This window comes from Mus pahari, chromosome 5 (genome assembly GCF_900095145.1).
Source record: "Mus pahari chromosome 5, PAHARI_EIJ_v1.1, whole genome shotgun sequence".
NCBI lineage: Eukaryota > Metazoa > Chordata > Mammalia > Rodentia > Muridae > Mus > Mus pahari.
The window spans coordinates 33,645,616-33,665,514 of NC_034594.1; the positions used below are offsets into that span (position 1 = coordinate 33,645,616).

At 41.6% G+C, this 19,899-nt stretch overlaps 1 protein-coding gene across 2 annotated transcripts in view; it reads right to left on the reverse strand.

Annotated features, from left to right (window-relative positions):
- Nucleotides 1-19,899, reverse strand: part of Hecw2 (HECT, C2 and WW domain containing E3 ubiquitin protein ligase 2) — a 373,974-nt gene that overhangs the window by 330,041 nt on the left and 24,034 nt on the right. The gene's annotated exons all lie outside the window — the stretch shown is intronic.

The window sequence follows — 19,899 nt, forward strand, 5'->3', positions numbered from 1 at the left end:
ACTTTGTAGACCAGGCTGGCCTCGAACTCAGAAATCCACCTGCCTCTGCCTCCCGAGTGCTGGGATTAAAGGCGTGCGCCACCACGCCTGGCTGAAATCTGTATATTCTTTTTCCCAGTAAAAATCATTGCCTTCAATGACAACTATGAAATCAAAATACTCATCCTGTCTCTGTCACAGCACACTAAGCAACCTGATCCACAGGCTGAGGAAGCTAAGAAACATGTTTAACTTTACCTCTGGGACTAAAATATAAGTATCCCACTAAACACAACTGTATTATCTCATTTTTATGACAAAGGAACATAAAAGCATCTAGCCAAGGATGGAAATAAGGGACAGTTAAATTTTTTTAAAAATAATTTTATACTATTTTTCAGATACATTGTATGAGGCCTTAAAGAAATCAAGCTATTGTTTAAAAAAAGTGACAGACTCTAGAAAATAGTTACTTTTATTACTTCACTCTAGGAAATTGTCTTGTTACTGTTTTACCACTGTGAAGAGACCAAGATAACTTACAGAAGCAAGTATTTAACTGAGGCTTTACTTAGTGTTCTGGAGAGTTGACCCAAGATCACCATGGTGAGGAGTGTGGTGACTGAAAGGCTGGCACAGTGCTAGAACAGAAGCTAAGAACTTACATTCTGGGTCCACAGGCAACAGACAGAAACAGAGACTCTGGATGGGCTTATGACAGCTCAAAGCCCACCACTGACACACCAGTTTCAACAAGACCACACCTCTCAGTCCTTCCCAAACAGTTCCACTAACTGGAACCAAGCACTCAATGAGATTATTGACGGCCATTCTCATTTAAACCACCCCAAACGTGGGAAGACAAATAAATATATGTAGACAGGAACTAGCAGAAGATGGCTCTATTTGCTTCTTAAACACCATTCTAGATGATAATTAAAAACTTACAAAGGTCTGGCTTTAATATGCGTCCTTATGTGTATAAGTTTCCCTCATACACACTGTATAAATGCAAACTTACATCTCTGCAGTTTAAGTCACCCAAATGCAGCAAGTGGGAGCTTTGCTGAAATGTTTACAGAAACTGGATTATTGATCTCTTTTAAACTTAGATGTAATTACTCCTTGATTTGGAAAAGAGTTGGAAAATTATACTAACTTTTGAGGAAAGAGAATGTTTAACAGTCGTGTGTTATTCAATAAGCCTGTGACATCCAACTTCAGAATCCAAATCATGCCTCAAATTCTCTTCCCAGGCCAGCAGTGACTTCATAGCATATGCAGTCATTATCATTCTTGATTTTCTTTTCCTAGCAATTCTTGTTGTTGACTCAAGTTCTTTCCTTAACTGTCTCTACCCCTCAGCTTTTCTTACCGCCTTCCATGTCTCACCCTTCTCTCCCAAGGTTCTTTCAAACAGAACCCCAAGCCTGGCCTGCAGAGTGGGAGGAAGCACTGTGTGTCTTAGAGAAGACAGATGTGAGGACTGATGGTTCAGCCCTGAATGACACAGGGCATGGCCATGTTGTCATGAGAGAATCAAAAGGAGAGATTTAAGTTGTAATCAAACTTAGAAGATACATAGCTACAGATGTTAGCAACGTGAGATTTGTGTACATTTTTATACTCACAACAAAACGAACCTCAGTCCCTTGGCTGCCTGGAAACCCTTCTGATTTTCTTTTTTCTTTTTTTTTTAAGATATACTTATTTATTTGTTTATTTATTTATTTATTTATTTAATGTATATGAGTCCACCATTCTATCTTCAGACACACCAGAAATGGGCATCAGATCCTATTACAGATGGTTGTGAACCACCATGTGGTTGCTGGGAATTGAACTCAGGACCTCTAGAAGAGCAGTCGGTGCTCTTAACCGCTGAGCCATCTCTCCAGCCCCCTGATTTTCTTTAGGCATATGTTTGCTCCAATTCATTGACAACTGTTTCTTTTTTCTTGACTTCAGATTTTCCAAATAACCTCTACTCTGTCTCACTTGCGGGAAATAACCCCAGTGTGCAGCTTCAGAGGGAAAGTGACGTTCCATTCGGACTTCCCGAGAAGGCTGACTCTTGAAGGACAAAAGCTGAGTGCAGAGGAAGGCCACAAACTATTCCACTACTCTTCCCAGCGTCACCTGATCAATGCCTACTTTGAGAGACAAATGAGAGCTCCCTCCATAACCCATCGTCTCTAAGAATCTTTAAATATCTTAACTCCCGTGCCTCAATCTCAGGTTCCCTCTAGCCTTCCCTGTGTCCAGCTACATCTCCACCCCTTGTCTCCACTGGGTTTTTCCTTGAGTAAAAAGAGAATAGGTCAGAATGGCATCAAAGGATAGAACTATCCTTTTCAGAGAATCAAGAGAAAGAGACTATCAGGTTCAGTCTCAAATTGTGACTAGGAGCCTACCAGCATATCATACTAAACTACAAACCTTTCCAGTTAACTATCTTACCTCACCATACTGTGTCTCCTCCATAGCCTAGTTAAGATGTCAGAAAGGAGACGATCATGCCCTAAACCCCAGAAATGGTGGGTGACCAGGATCACAAGGAAACAAACCCTCCTCTTGGTCACGGGCTCTGGCCTCAGTATTGCTTCTTCCTCAGAACCAACTTAGATCAGCTAAGAGCTAATGATTGCTGTTGCCAGGCATAAGAAAATGCTCTTCATACCTTTCTTCTCCAGGAATACCATTTTGTTCAGATTCCCCCTGACACTGTGGATTACACGCAGTCACTTAAAAGATGTTTTAGAATCAAAGTTTCACTCCGTGGGGGGGGGGGGGGGGGGGGTCTATCTGTAATTACTCTGTCATCTACTAGGGCTGAGGCTACTTCAAGTCTGTTTATTCACTCAGAAAATGCATGTAGACCACGGGGTTCTGCATTAGGTCTGGGCATACAGTGAGAAATAAAACAGTCATTACTGCTGACAGAGGAGGCAGCAGACAGTAGATAAACAGGGAAACAGGGCATCACACATAGTAATGCATGTTTATACTACACTGGCCAGCAGAATCACATATCCAGGCACGAGCAGACCGTTCCCAGGCTGCTCAACAGCATGAGCAGTGACCAAGACAACATCGTAGAAAATTGGAGCAAATTGCTGGTATAGGACACATTCGCATTTATACTTCCAAAACGGCCATCTGGAGATGTCTTTTAGGCCTATAGCTCACCAAACAAATGAGCGCTTCTTAACCAGAACTCTTACCCTGGACCAAAAAGATGTCTCACATACTACATAAGGTTTTTATTTTTCATTTGTTCTGAGACAGGCTGTTTGTAGTACAGGCTGGCCTCTTGCCCCAGCTTCCACAGTGCTGAGATTACAAATATATACAACCACTCCTGACTCAGTGCATACATTTTAACATAAAAAAGACAAATAACTTGAATCATCGATGTCTAATATACACAAGCCTAAGGAACAGGTATTTGATAAATCTTGTTTTCACGAAACCAGGACAAAAGTTTCCAACTGGTACAGCAGGTACATCACTTAAACAAAAGTCTCCAATCAATGCAGTAGACCTCACTCAAACAAAACAACCTTGCATCATAAGGCTCGGCATAGTAGCACAGGCCTACAGTCCTTGTACTTGGGAGGTTGAGGGAGAAGGATCAGGTATTGATCAGCATCAACGATTTTCAGGCTAGTCTATGGTACATGCAATCCCATCTCTTCAAATAGAAAGGGAGGGAGGGGGAGGGTGCAGGAGAAAGGAGGGGGTAAAGAAGGAAGAAAGGGAGAGAAGGATGAAGAAGAGAACTGAGCCCAAAGAGGTTCAGAAGCCAAGAAGATAGTTATCTCCAAGATTTTTTTTTAATGTGTACAAAATGATATTCTTTTAAGACTTGTGACAGCAAAGTCTACATAACTGAGTGACTCCTGGTCACTGTTCCATCATCTCACTGATGTCTTCAGAGACCTGGAGAGTTGACAGATGATTCAAAGATCTATCATAACCATTAAGAAATATTCATTTGCCGGGCATGGTGGTGCACGCCTTTAATCCCAGCACTTGGGAGGCAGAGGCCGGCAGATTTCTGAGTTCGAGGCCAGCCTGGTCTACAGAGTGAATTCCAGGACAGCCAGGGCTACACAGAGAAACCCTGTCTCGAAAAACTAAAAAAGAAAAAGGAAAAAAAAAAAAGAAATATTTATTTGCTAATTACAGAATTGTTGAAGTACCCAGAACTAACTCAAAGTAGGTGGGTGACAGTCGAACAAACAGCATTTCCTCCACCTCTTCAAAACATATTCCACCTTTCTTTTGCTAATTCTGCTGTATTTTCAATCAAATTTATTTCCCACCATGCAATGTGACTAGAGCCACTATGATTCACAAATAATAAGTTGATCACTGGAAAATTTTACCCAAGAAAACCAATGTACTATAGGCTCATTATAATTAACAAAAGTGTTGGTTAGAAAATTACTCTTGCTGGGCAATGGTGACACATGCCTTTAATCCCAGCACTTGGGGGGCAGAGGCAGGCAGATTTCTGAGTTCGAGGCCAGCCTGGTCTACAGAGTAAGTTCCAGGACAGCCAGGGCTACACAGAGAGACCCTGTCTCGAAAACCCAAAAAAAAAAGGAAAGAAAGAAAGGAGGGAAGGAAGGAAGGAAGGAAGGAAGGAAGGAAGGAAGGAAGGAAGGAAGGAAGGAAAAAAAAAGAAAGAAAGAAGAAAGGAAAATTACTCTTAATTCTTTGCATGGCACAGGAATAAATTCTCATCCTAAAAATACAAGCAAGATGAGAGACCAAAAAAATCTTGTTTTAGACAACAGATCCATAACCAATAAAGACTATGATAAAATAGAGCTGGTTCCAAGCTGCACATAGCACTCTATCCTCTTTCAAAGGACATCAAAGGTGTTGTAAAACCTACAAGGTCACTCAGAATGAAGACACTAAGAATAAGAATAAATATGACCCATATTAGGAATTGGCCATATTTATTCTCCTCTGTGTAAGACTAAGTAAAAAAAAAAAAAAATGTGCAAGTGTTTTAGTCTATTTGGTTTGTCAAAACATTATAAACTAGGTAGCTTATTAACAACAGAAATTAACCTCTCATCATTCTAAATGCTGGGAAACCCAAGTTGACACTCCAGCTGGCAAGAGTTCTTCTCTGATTTACAGTGGGTATTTATCACTGCCTTTCATATGGTGGAAGGGACGAATCAGCTGAGGGCTCTTTAAAGGCACGAATCTCATTGACAAGGATTCTCCTCTGCAACTTAATAGCTTCGAAAAGCCCCCACCTCCTAATAGTGTCTTACAGAGAATTACAATTCAGTGTATGAATTTAGGGAGTAGAATCAAGACCACAGCACACAGGTCCTATTAAAACGCATTGCTGGATTCAAAATGAAAGGGTATATAATGCGTATACACCTTACATCAATGAGAAAAGTCCAAATAAATGTGCATATACTATGATTGAGTAGTTGGAATGGACATTCTTGGTCTCCATAAAAATAAAAATAAAACTCCATGGAATTAAAGAGACTTTTTAAATTATTGTTATTTTGTTTCTGTAGAAGTGTATTTGATTTTTGTTAGTTTTTTGTTTGCTTGCTTCTTTCTTTCTTTTTTTTTCTTTTTTTTTTTTTTTTTTTTTTTTTTTTTTTTTTTTTTGAGACAAGGTGACAAGGTTCTTGTGGTATCCAAAGCTCACCTGGAACTCTGTAGCCTCTTGCCTCAGCCTCTCAAGTTAAATACTTTTTGTTTGTTTGGTTTTGGTTTTTGGTTTTTGTGGGGTTTTTTTTTGGGGGGGGGTGGTTTGGTTTGGTTTGGTTTTTCAAGGCAGGGTTTCTCTGCGTAGCCTTGGCTGTCCTAGAACTCACTCTGTAGACCAGGTTGGCCTCGAACTCAGAAATCCGCCTGCCTCTGCCTCCCGAGTATTAAATACTTTTTTAAAAAGAGAAATAATCACCATAGGATCTGCTTTGAACATGTTGCTTAAGTCCTATTCATAAGGTTTCTTGTTGCTTTTACAACACAACATCAGAATCCATGTATGATCGACATATTCCTACATGGTCTGGTGATCTTCCAAAGTCTTCAGCCACAATCTTGACACAATCATATTTCACCTTGGTCCCTGTGCCTCAGCCAAATGGTCTGAGATAGAATCCTAAATGGCCTCCTCTATGACTTATCCACCATGATGTAGCTACAATCTTTGGTCAAGGTCACTTCTATGAAAAGACCTCTTAGACATCCCCAGACAGTTACCTTCAGTGGCCATGTTTTTATTCATCATTCACCTCCCTTTCAGACCATTTATTTGTACAGATGTAAAACAAATTAAGGTCTATTCTTTCTTTCCCATTTTACCCAAAGTGAAATCAACAGATGAAAATTGCACAGACATAATATACTGGCCATGTATACAGTATGGAATGGTTACTGTAACCAAGCTAAAAATCATACCCATCTCTTCACATAAGTGTCTTTCTTGATAGTCAGAATTCTTAAGACTTAATCTCTTAGAAAATGTCAAATATAATCAGATGTGGTGGTAAACACCTATAATCCCAACACCTAACTTCTCAGGAAGTTAGGATCATTAGGTTCAAAGTCATCTTCTACCCTCTTTGAAAACCATAAGAAAAAAAGGGGGGGGAGTATGAAAATCTGAAGTGTAAGAAGGCAGGCATAATGACATAGTCTTATAATCCCAACATGCACAAGGCTAAAGTAGGAGGATTACAAGTTCAAGGCTAGCCTGGGTTATGTACATAGTGAAATCCTGTCTCAACAACAAATTCAAGCATACTGCACATTATTAAATAAATGTACTGTGTTCTATGTTAAGTCTTCAAGACTTTACAACTTGTAACTAGAATTCAATCATTGACCAGATTTCATCTCTCCTGCCAGCTAGATCATGCAGTGTTTGCACAAAATCCTCACTTAGATACATTTTCTAGTAGACCAGAGCGCCAAAGGTTCTTTGGTTGGTTGGTTGTTGGTTGGGTTTTTTTGTTTGGTTGGTTTTGGTTTTGGTTTTTTGGTTGGTTTGGTTTGGTTTGGTTTGGTTTGGTTTGGTCTGCGGATTGTCTTGTCTTAGTAGAAATATGACTAAGAAATTGAACTGAAATATAATTCTAAAGTAGAAATAGCCATCTTGCTAAGCATAGCATACAGCCAAAACTATAAAGAACAAAACAATAAATCTGACTAGTGAAAAACTGAAGAAAGCATTTGCAGTATCTCTGATTAAGAGTTGATAGCCTTAAAAATTATATATATATATATATATATATATATATATATATATATATATATATATACACACACAAATCAATACCCTCTTGCAAGATGTACAAAGGCCATGGATGAGCAGTAATAGAATGATATAAATTCTAAGTATGAAAAAGTTCAAATCATTAGAAAATAAATTTTACACAAAATCTACCTATCAAATTCATCAGTTTTAAAATTTGTATCAATCAAGATATGAAGAAATGAACCCCAAATCCACATCACAAATGTAAGTGCAAATGTGTAGAATTACCCTGAGAAGTACTTTTATAGCAGGTACAAAAGTATATCTGGTCTTTGACTGAATAATAATTCTTCCCAACAGGGGAAACTTTGCCCAACAGGGGAAATTTTCTTCACTATATGCAGCTGTGGACCCTGAATGCCACATACCAACCTTCCAGGCAAGCTGTGCCTACTGGTGCAATGACAACTGTTACTGATTGTCTTAGTCAGGGTTCCTATTTCTAGGTCAACAAAACACCATGACCAAAAAGCAAGTTGGGGAAGAATAGATTTAGTCATTTGCCTTATGCTTCCAAATTCATCACTGTAGGAAGAAAGGACAGGAACTCAAACAGGGCAGGATCCTGGAGATGGGAGCTAATGCAGAGGCCATGGAAGGTGCTGCTTACTGGCTTGCTCCTCATGGCTTTCTCAGCCTGATACCTAATAAAACCCAGGACTACGAACCCAGGGATGGCACCACCCTCCATGAGCTGGGCCCTCTCCCATTGATCACTAATTGAGAGAATGCCTTATAGCAAGAGCTCATGGAGGTATTTCCTCAGCTGAGGCTCCTCTTCTGATCACTCTTGCTTGTGTCACACTGACACACAAAGCCAGACAATACACCAATGTTATCGGCACTGGTGCAATATCGGCATGACTGTTACAGAGGCAACATCTGCTCCACAGGAGGGAATTCATAACTGGTACCATAGACTTAGCCAAAACCATGGCTGGGAGGATACAGGAGCTAGCTAGCGAGAACTTACCTACTCTTGTTTTACTAAATAGAAAGGTTGTCAAACTGCCTTCCAAATATTGATGTTTATACTCATAAATTAGTGTTAATATTAACTTTGGTCAGAGATGCTTGTTTTGAATTGTTTGCAGTCAATGCAGAGACTCATAACTGGTCAAAGTGCTCAGACTACTTGATTGCTAAGTGATCAGATCTACACAGGACATCTACCTCAAAAGCCTTATCCCCAGGCTCAGGGAACATTATGAAAGAGGGTATGAAAAGAATATAAGAACCAGCAAATAGGGAAAAGTACCATTAAATGCTTTCTTCATGGCTGCTGAACTCAGAAATTCCTGTGTTACCTGCACAAGATCAAGTCAGGCCACATTTCAACATGACTGGGGGAAGAGCTCTTATACACACACACACACACACACACACACAGAGAGAGAGAGAGAGAGAGAGAGAGAGAGAGAGAGAGAGAGAGAGAGAGGCAGTATTGGCAGTATTAACTAGACACAAGGAACTATTTTAAAAAAATAGAAAAGGACATATAGGGAGACCTGTGTTGATAGGTTTGGAGGGTTATAGAAGGTGGGAGTTGGGGCATGGCTATGTCCAAGTCACATTGTATCAACATATGAAATTGTCAATGAATAAATTAAAATATTCCTTACAAAAAGAAAAAAGTTTCTATATTCTCCAAGTAGCACCTTCCTCAAAGCTAGTACCACATTAGGAGAAGCAACTGTATTTTCACTTTAATCGACAGTTCAAAAGGCACAGGAATATATATGTGAAGACTCATTTCAAGATTTAATAGCTATCATCAAATATTCATGTTCACATGTAGAAAAAAATGGGGAGCTTGTGCCACACATTTCAGTATTTCTGTGTAAGATGGGTTCTGGATCTCAAGGGCCCTGGAGAAAACCCTATACCAAGTCTACATTGTAAAGAAAAATGTTCTTTCCAGGCAATCGCATGAGTACACTTTTTCAAACCAGGAGTCCCATTTGAAAGCCCGTCTTTTAACTCTCTGAAAATTTCACACATGTATACAATGTATCTCGATCATACCCTTTTTGGAGTGGAGAATGGGGAGGGGGCACCGTCTCACCACGTAGCTCTAGCTGGCCTAGAACTAGCTGCGTAGAGCAGGCTGGCTTGGAATTCACAGAGAGCTTCAGAACTCTGCTTCCTGAGTGCACTGTCGTGCCTGACAAACATATCCTTCTTAAAAGGGGAGCAGTAATGGACCAGAGTCACGCGTCCAGGACTCTTCAAATACGGTCAATGCACCGAGCCCATTTCACCACGCAGGATTGTTTTAGGCACGCATTTTCTGCTTCCTGTCTCTAAATGACAAGTTGGCATATCCTTTGTGTAAGATGGAATATCCTCAGCTGTCCAGACATATAATCCCTGCTGGCTATGGGCCCGATGATGAGTTGGCCAGCCTAGAAACACTGTGCCTTTAAACAGCAGTGTCTGTTATGACAGTAACTAACAAAGAAATATTGGAAAAATATTTCATGTGGAGAAAAAAAAAAACTATAAGAAGTTTCTTAAATCCCTACTCAGCCGACATGGGGAAAAAACAGTAATTCTTACTATACTTAATGTACATATGGTATGGGTTAGCACAGGAGGGCAGTTACTTCAGGTACTTTATTCGGCCCTTTTATAAAATCACACTTTTATTTATCTATTTATTAGGGATATGTGTGTGTGTGCTAAAGTGTACATGTGGAGGCCAGAGGACAACGTAAATACGCCAGCAATCTCCTTCCATCATATGGTCACAGAAACTGAACTCAGGTCATCGGGCTCGAAGCGAGCAACTTTGTCCACTGGCCATTGCGCCTGGCCTGGATTAGGCTCTAACACTGCATCTCATTGCAGGCTCATGGTAACACTGGAAGAAATAACTCTACTTTTACAATTATAGTACTAAAAATAAAATAAAACAAAGAACAACAAAGCAATACCAGGTCACAAAGCTAAGAAGCAAGACGGTTATGTTCCTGCTACTTACAAAGTCAGCACTCCTTTTACAGCACACTGGTACTCTCTGAAAGAAAATCACACCGAGGAGCCATAGCTTCCTAACCGAGTAAGCCAGAGGAACAGAGTCCAGCAATTTTTTCCAAGCATGTCCCTCAGCAGCAAGGGAAACAGCCAATCAGGGCCATGCCCTATCTGTCTACTAAGGTAGAAAGAAGCCCAGTACTTACTCCTCACCCCAGGCACAAACAAAAACCTCGAAAAGACTAGGACGCCCTGATTTACATCAGGACACCATCAACACTACTGAGGGTGATGCTGGGCTAACAGGAGGAGTCAGTAGTGACCATCTATCTGATCCAGGCTTCTCACAGAGTCACGGCGCCTCAGCCTAACGCTCCAGTATGGTGTCACCCCACAGAGGCCAAGGAGCTCCAACACAGACAGGATATAAAGGCAGGCAGAGCCACAACAGCTGTGCTGGCCCCTACCTACTCTCTAAACTGAAGCAGAGTAGCAATGATAACCAGGTGGTGTCACACACAAAGACACAGGAACCAGAACGATGTTTAGCATTCTAACCCAGTGACAATAAAAATCATGTTTTGAAAACAGCACCCTTCACATTTGAATGCATCTCCCTAAACTGTGGAAGGAGCAGCATGAGAAAGTCGGTATGCACAAGCGGTATGAAGCCAGTGGTTGCTAAGCCTGAAGTCCCTTCAGAAGCAGGATGCCTCAAGTCCATTACTCAGAATCTGCAATGACATCACAGTATATGCCTGTGTTCTCAACCAGTTAGCCTGAGTGTCTGGACAGTCACATGAAAATTCTCCCCAACACTTCTCAAATCTATCTCTTACTTAAACACAGAGCTAGTGCCACATGTAGACTTTTACTCACTAGATTTGGAGATCACATTTCTAACAAACACCCAAGGAGAGGGTGGGCGGCAGTGGTAATGATGCCGATGCTGCTTCAGTAACCACCCTTTTCTAGCAAAACTTGTCTCCTCTGAGGACATCAAATGCCTATGATCTCATAAATCAGGGTGAACCATCTCCAAGAAATTGAACTTTAAGAAGTTCCCTAAAGCATATTCATTTTATTATTCATACATAATACATGTAACGTGTGGCCAAGGACCAGCCTCAGCTTGGAGAGGGGTTCTGAGAGAAGGGGTTTCTGGGAGCGGCGAAAACAAGTGACTGGAAGTGAAATCGTGGATCCCAGCTGGCGGCCTATGTTCTGCTCAAGAGACAGTTTTCCTGAGACAGCTCTCCAGCTTTCTCTCTGTTCTGCTCTCTCTGGAGACCTCCAGACAGCTCTCTCTAGTTTCAGCTCTCCAAGCAGTTCTCCTTTGCTATTCTAAAAACTTCTCTGGATAGCTCATCTCCTCCAGAGCCCAAGCTTAGTCTTTTATTTTACATATCAATCCAGTCATTTATTCCTGGTTCCCTTTTGATTATCTTAAGAATCAGCATCCCAGGGCCCAGCCATTTTATTCTTAGGAGACAGCTAGCACATTTTTTTAACATTGCAAAAGAATTCAGAGATCTGCCTGCCTCTGTTAAACACAGAAGATGAACTAGCTGGCTGGGACCCAGTCCTAAAATTACCAGTTCTACCACACCTGAGTCTAACCCAGCTCTGTCTCAGGCCAACCCTCAGGAATCTGCCTTTGTATCTTTCTGAGAAGCTGGCTCATTAATGCAACTGCCTCTGTTCCTTTAGAATCGTGAAACTCTTCATATAATTCATGCTTCATCCTTATTTTTTGCATAGCTGAGAAATAATATATTTTCAAATTCATGTTTTTAGAGTTCTTTCCCACAGCCTTAAGGGCTGTCCCGAAGGCCCCAGCGTTTGCCATTTTGTTAAGACATTAGCCACACCTATGCCTAATGGACTCATGCTGTCTCTGATTGTCATGGAATCATTAATGTTAACAGAGGGCAACTGAAAATATGTACATTAGTATACAGACAAGCCTTATGCCCACACAGCCATCGACACTTGAGGAAGCCCATGCCCCGTTGGCCCTGTTCCAAGGGTGGGAACCAAGTCATTCCCCACTACCAAGGCCATGTCAGACATATTTTTAATATTATGTTCTATATTTGCATATATATAGTCAATGACAAGACTTCTCTTTTATGAGAATGATGATTGGACTTTTTTAGAAAATTAACTTCTTAAGTTGGTTTTCCTCAAAATGGACTCTGAGACATTCTCTTGGAGGGTCCACAAGAACAATTTCTCCCCTGACAGCCATTCAGTGAGTTCTCAATCAGAGCGGTGCATTAACCAGAGAACAGCATGTATGCAGGTTCAGGAGGGGCCAGTGCCTGGGATGGCAATGGTCAGCAGGAAATGAGATTCTGAAAAGCACAAGAACTTCAAAAATGAAGTGGCAGCTTGTGGGAACAGGCAGAGGCAGTCAGTGGAGAGCCACGTGGTCTGGCGGTGAAGGAAGGAGGTTTAGTGCATTTTCTTGGATGGGATAGAAGAACAGAAGGTTATGATGCTGCTACAGACAGCATGTCTAGATTTCAGCAAGTTATAGAGCGTTTCTTGAAACACTCTATGGTATGGTCATAACGCAGGTCTTGTTTTAGGCAACCACACTGCTAGGTTTTCACAGGTTCTGTATCCTGTCATGTCTAGAAGACATTATCTTGAAGCGGGTGTCTTGATCCTCTCTGTCTCTTGCAATCTGTCCATCCACTCTTCCATAGGAAAATTTTACAAGGCCCCACCCACCCATCCTGAGATGAAGAACTATGAGCAATCAATGGATGCTGATGGAGTGAGAATCAGATTTCTCCAGTGACAAGACCCCTGGTAGATTATCCAATCCTAAGTAGAATAAGCCTAAACATGTGTATCTATAAGCAACACTAAATGGATTCCACAGTGTGTGTGTGCGCGCGCATGTGTGTGTGTGTGTGTGTGTGTGTGTGTGTGTGTATGTGAGTGTGTAGCGATAATAGTCATGAATCCAAGGTGGAGTCAGGGAAGGGAAGGAGTTGAGAGTGGAAGGAATGGTGTAAAAGAAAGTTCTACTCATGTATGAAATTCTCAAAAATATTAAAATTTATTTTTCAGAGTCATACATGCTGTACACACAAGGCTTTCTTGTGGCCAAGAATTTAAAATGCAGTAGAAATAAAGAGGCAAGCAAATGAACAGGTGGTTAAACAGAAAATCCAAAGAAGATGGATTGATGTGATAATGTTAGCCTACAATTAAATCCCTTCTGTACATTTCCTTCTGTACTTGAATGCCGCCCTTCCCGACTTCCAGGAAAATTAGAGAAACCCCAGAAATGGTGTGCTCTAAAACCAAAATTCCTATAGATACTCTAAAGGTCTATGCAAATAAAGCCACTCATGCCTGCACTTTACAAAGGAGTAGCTCATCAGGTGTGGTTTAGAACTCCCACTTCAGAAGGTTGCTGCCTTAATCCACGAGGCCACTGGATTCCTATTATAAAATTCAGGAACAGAGAATCTAACTGTGTTTCCCCTGTATGTGTTATTTATTTCAGCTGATTTCATTGGTGATGCTTAAAGGAGAGGCTGGAAAGACAGAGGCAAAATGGTTGGAGAGAAACCACCGGGGTCTTTTTGTTAAAATTTAGAAAAGATGCTAAGGACAAGGATATACACTGTATACCCAGGCTGTAAGGAGTGAGCACACCCAGGATTTACACTGTATCCCCAGCAGCATGGAGGCGAAGGAACTGAGCAAAAGTGAATACAAGGAGAGCTGCCCAGGCTGCTTAAGAATCCACATGGTTCAGCCCTCTCTGGAGCACCAGGAGTCCCAGAAGGAAGCTGTCATGGTTTGAATATGCTTGGCCCAGGGAGTGGCACTATTGGAAGATGTGGCCTTGTTGAAGTAGGTGTGTCACTGTGGGCGTAGGCTTAAGACCCTTACCCTAGCTGCCTGGAAGTCAGTCTTCCACCAGCCGCCTTCAGATGAAGATGTAGAACTCTCAGCTCCTCCTGCACCATGCCTGACTGGACGCTGTCATGTCCCCACCATGATATTGGACTGAACCTCTAAACCTGTAAGCCAGCCCCAATTAAATGTTGTCTTTTAGAAGACTTGCATTGGTCATGTTGTCTGTTAACAGAAGTAAACCCCTAACTAAGAAGAAGTACTAAAAATGTTTGTTCTGAATTACAGATCAAATAAGACGCAGCTTTGAGAAGCACTCCAAATACTGACTTCCTGAAATCTACAACTTCCATGAAGTACATATGTATGCATCAATGAAGCTAAAGAATAAGAGAACTTTTGATAAGGTTTGCATACAAAGTGCTCCCCCAAAGGCTCACGTGCTAGGAATTGGTCATCAGTGAGTGTTGGTTATGGGTTCCATCTCATGTCGTGGGCCTTAAGTCAAATCAGACATGGGTTGGTGTGCAAGCTAATCCTATGTCAACTCGACACAAGCTAGGGTTATCTGAAAGGAGGGATCTCAATTGAGAAAATGCCTCCATATGATCCAACTGGAGGGAATGTTCTTTATTACTGATTGATAGAGGAGGGCCCAGCCCATTGCGGGTGGTGACACCAGTAGGCTGATGGTCCTGGGTTCTATAAGAAAGCAGATTGAGCAAGCCAGTAAGCAGCATCCCTCCATGGCCTCTGCATCAGCTCCTGCCTCCAGGTTCCTGCCCTGCTTGATTTCCTGTCCTCACTGCTTTGGGTGATGAACTGTTATAGGGAACTGTGAATAAAGTAAACCCTTTCCTTCTCAAATTGCTCTTGGTCATGGTGTTTCATCATAGCAATAGTAACCCTAACTAAGACAAGTTTGTCACTCCCATAAGTTTTGTGTCACTGTTGTTGCCTTAACTGATTTTGCAGACAGGACAGAATGTAGGTCCAAGGTTTAGTGGCTGGGTTGGCTGGCTTGGTGTTTATGCTTCTCTATTGGTAGCTTCCAGAGTACCTTCTTGTACCAGTGACACTAGAACATGGGGGTGGAGAGTCTTTGTAGGCACGCACCACCTCTACCCTCCATGCTCAGTGAGTTGTGTGAATGCCTTCTTCAGCCATGGGGCTTTGCTGTCACTGTGTGGAGAGCAACCTATTGCATTGGCAACAGCTGGGGTTGTTTGGGGATCTCAATGGGACATCTTTGACCAACATTTCAATTGTATGTAACCTAGTCCCCGTACAAGATGCTTCGTTTGATGACAAGAGGTGACCAGTTGGGACTCCATCGCCTTCATTATTTGGAGAACCATTAGAACTTTATGTCAGAAACACAAAGGTTATTTCTGAAAGCAAGGAAGTATTCAAAGAGTGCAGGAGTTATATATGAAAGCTGGCTTGAAAGGGTATTGATATCCAAATCTAACACATTTAACTATAAACTTCATGAATCCATATTAAGACAGGAGGAAGGGCATGAGAAAACTTCTTACAGAATGCCATCTGTTGAATTTCAAAGGGCTAATGCATTAGAAAACAATCCTCGGATAGCCCTAGTATGGTAGTGTAGGCAGGAATCACCTGTGAATGCTGACAGTACCTTGGAAAAATCAGAGAGAGCAGTACACTCATGCTCCCTCAAGCTCACGCTGAAGACTCCGACAAACCACAGAAAAACAAACTGGCTTGTGGGAAGTCAGGGTCTCCACCCAACTTCACACTCACACAATATGGTCACTCTCTGGTGGCAGGCAGCAAGTGTTTTTTTAACTCCACTGCCTTCTTGCCAAAATCCCTCAGCTTATGTGAAAAATCAGGAAATGTAAACAAACCTTGAATATTCTACAACTGGTCTAAACTCTTCTCACAGATCATCATAAAGCAAAATTATCTAAGGGAACAAAGGAGGCCAATGGGAAAGAGGAGGGGCCAGAAAGAGGTGGTTGGGTGGAATATGTCCAGCGTACAAGATACACTTATATGAAATGGCCTGTGGTATATAGCACCTTGTACAATAAATAGTCACAATAAAAATTAATCAATTTAAAAGCAAAATAAAAATATTTCAGAAGACATTAAGAGAAAAGACAATAAATGCAATATATAACCTTATATACATCTTGAATCCAAAATATATTACAGAATAATTTTAACATAAAATACATATGTGATGATATTATTAAAGTACGGTTAATTGGGTTAAGGTACAACAACAGTTGTACCTATTAGGAGTGATTGGAAAATGTCTTTATCCTTGGAAAATATAAAAACTGAGGTAGCATTCCAGGATACCTACATAGGGAGAAAACTAAGTGATGGACTGTGAATGCCTGGTCGGTCTGCAACTTTTTCTTTCTAACTTTTCATCGAAGACTTTCAAGTTCAGAGAAGAGAGAAATTTCTTCATTTAAAACGTTCATAATATCTTTTTGCTTATTTCCTCTTAGTCTGAGTTTTCCTATAAATATTTCTGTTCTGTGGGAGCTCAGGGGAGGGGGAGACAACTCAGTGCGCAGAGGCACTGGTGCTCAATCCTGACAACATGAACTCAGTACACACAGGGTAAAGGGGAAAAAAAACGGTTCACTTGACTGTCTTATGACCTCTATACAAGTACCCACAGACAGACAGACAGACAGACAGAAAGACAGACAGACAGACAGACAGACATATTCCTAAACAAACAAATGTACATTTTAAATTAAAATAATGAAATACGCAAATTTAGTTATTTAGGAATATAAATATTATTATATTGATTAAACTGACTAAATTTAATTGTCTAAATGTAGAAATTTAATGATATCAATATTTGTGGTTTTCGATTCCTGTATCCTACCAGTTCCTGTATCTAGTTTTAACTTCTTGAAACTTGGTAGCAACTATGGTTAAGCTCTAAACTGTGCATTCAGTGGTCTACATTTATACAGTTCATAATAAAATACACTTAAACCTACAAAAGGGCATCGGAGAAACCTGGGTGAGTGTAGCAGTGACAGGTGCCACACACTGAAAACCAAGTGGTAACATTTTGCCTGGTCCAGACCCTTCCAAGAAAAGGCTGGTGGTAATTTCTGTTTCTGTGCCTTGAATTCTCTCCCTAGTTCCAAGCTCAATTTGGCCCATTGCAGTCACTGCCCACAGGTTCACAAAAAAATTCCAACTTGACTACAAGGCTGGCGGCTGCATTCACCCTGACCCTGCCTCACCAAGTTTCAAGGTCACCTCAAACTAACCCACAAAGCCAGCCGGGAGCTATTCCAGAGGTTGCAGGGGGGCAGGGGTGGATACCAAAAGCTACAGGTTAGTAAGGATTCGGTCTAAATTGGGGGATTTAATCTAAAATTGATGAAGACAAAGCAGATGGCATACAGATTTTCTTTCAGCATTTTGTCCAAAAAAATAGCAAACCAAGGCAAGATTCTTATATAACAAGTGAAGCTTTAGAGACGCTACATTTAGAAAACAAAATTCTAACTTCACACGTTCTTATGTTTTCCCTATGTTCTTTTCCTTTTTGTTACATATTTATTTACTTGTGTGTGTGTGTGTGTGTGTGTGTGTGTGTGTGTGTGTGTGTGAGTGTGGACTCACTACTGTGTAATGCCTGTGGAGGTCAAGACAACCTGGGGAAATGAGTTTTCTTCTCCCGCCACATGGATCCTGAGATTGAACTCATGTTGCCCAGCGTGGTGGTTTGGATAGATTTGGCCCCAAAGATTCGTGTGTTTAAATGCTTGGCCATAGGGAGCGGCACTATTACTAGGTATGGCCTTGTTGGAGTTCATCACAGTGTAGGTGGGCTTTGAGGGCTCCTATGCTCAGGCTCTGCCCAGTGTGGAATCCAGAGTCTCTTCCTGGCTGCCTTCGAATCAAGATGTGGACCTCTGAGCTCCTCTAGCACTACGTCTGTCTGCACGCTGCCATGCTTCCCACCTTGATGATAATGGACTAAACCTCTGAACCTGTAAGCCAGCCCCAATTAAATTTTCTCCTTTATAAGACCTGCCTGGTCATAAGCGTCTCTTCACAGCAACGAAACCCTAATTAAGACACCGGGCCCCTTTTTTGCTCAATGTGGTGCTTTTAATGCTGGAGGAAATGCTTCACCAGGAGAGGGCTTTGAGGGTTTCAAGTTTCTCACCATCCCTATTCTGGTCCTTCCCTGGTTTGGTTTTTGTGTTTGTGTTTGTTTGTGTTTTTGTTTTTTGTTTTCTGCAGTGAGACCAGGTGGAGGTGACTGCGGGCATCAGCCTTCTAAGAAAGTAAGACTTCATGGTAAACTTGGTGGCCGAAACGGCCCAAGCTTCAGCTGCCACACCAAGTTTCCTGGTGCTCTTCTCCTCTTCAAATTCTGTTTTATTTGTCTTTTCTCCCCAGTTGCTCCTTTTAAATCGTAGATCTGCATAAGAACCATTAATAATAGCCACACCGCAGATTCAATATTATGTTACCTTGAAATTGCCTCCCCAAAAGAAACTATTGCATTACTCTTCGGTTTAGCGGCAAGTAAGTCTAAGCACATGGGCAAAGGCACTGATACTCTGCCACAGGATCACGGGAGTGGGCTCAAGCCCAGTGGCTGTTAAGATCCCAGTGAAACCTCTTATGATGGCCTCTACAGTTGGCTTTGCTTTGAGCTCTGTCCTTCAGAATCCTAGAATGACCTACTACGCCTGACTTACAGAATTCAACTGATTTTCTAGTCCAAAGTTCCGAAATCTTACAGATTCCTCCAAAAACAACATGGTCAGGTGTAGAGAGAATACCCTGTGTACTGTATGGATGCATCGCCTGTCAATTAAAAAGCCCACGGCCTATGGCTTAGGCAGGAAATAGAGGTGGGACATCCGGGATGAGAAAAAAATTCTGGGATAGAGACAGGCAGGACATTTGCCAGAAAGATGTGAGGGGACGGACACGTGGTACCTGAACACGGGTAACCAGCCACGTGGCAAAATGTAGATTAAAATAATGAGTTATTTTAGTTATAATCTAGTCAGAGTAGAACCTAGGTATGTTCATGGTATTTGTAAATATATTTTGACTCATTGTCTTATTTCTGTGAATAGGGACTGGAAGGAAGAACCCGGGCCTAACTTCCACAGTCAGGTACTTTACAGCAATACCCCCAAGCCCTTGGTGCCAGCTACTGTCTTAAGTTTCTGTTGCTGGGATAAAAAGCAAGACCAAGGCCACTTATAGAATAAAGTGTATTTAGAGCTGACAGTTCCCAAGAGATGTGTCCATCACCATCACAGTGAGGAGGCAATGGCAGCAGCAGGCAGACATGGCAACAGAAACAGCTGAGAGCACTCATTCTGAATGTCAAACAGCAAGCGGAGAGACGAACTGGGATGCTTTTAGGCCCACCCTCAGTAAACTGCTCCTCAAGCAAGGCTATACTTTCCAAGCCTCTCCGAAGAGTTACCAACTGGAAAACAAGTTTTCAAATGTTCAAGATGACGGCGAACATCTCATTCTAACCACCACACTGATCCTCCTCATGGGCCCTTTCCTCATGTTCTCCTTAGAAACAAAGGGATTAACAAACAAAATCCACTTAAAGGTCATTTTGCCCATTTAAAAATAATGTTTGTTCAGCCAGGCGTGGTGGCACACGCCTTTAATCCCAGCACTCAGGAGGCAGAGGCAGGCGGATTTCTGAGTTCGAGGCCAGCCTGGTCTACAGAGTGAGTTCC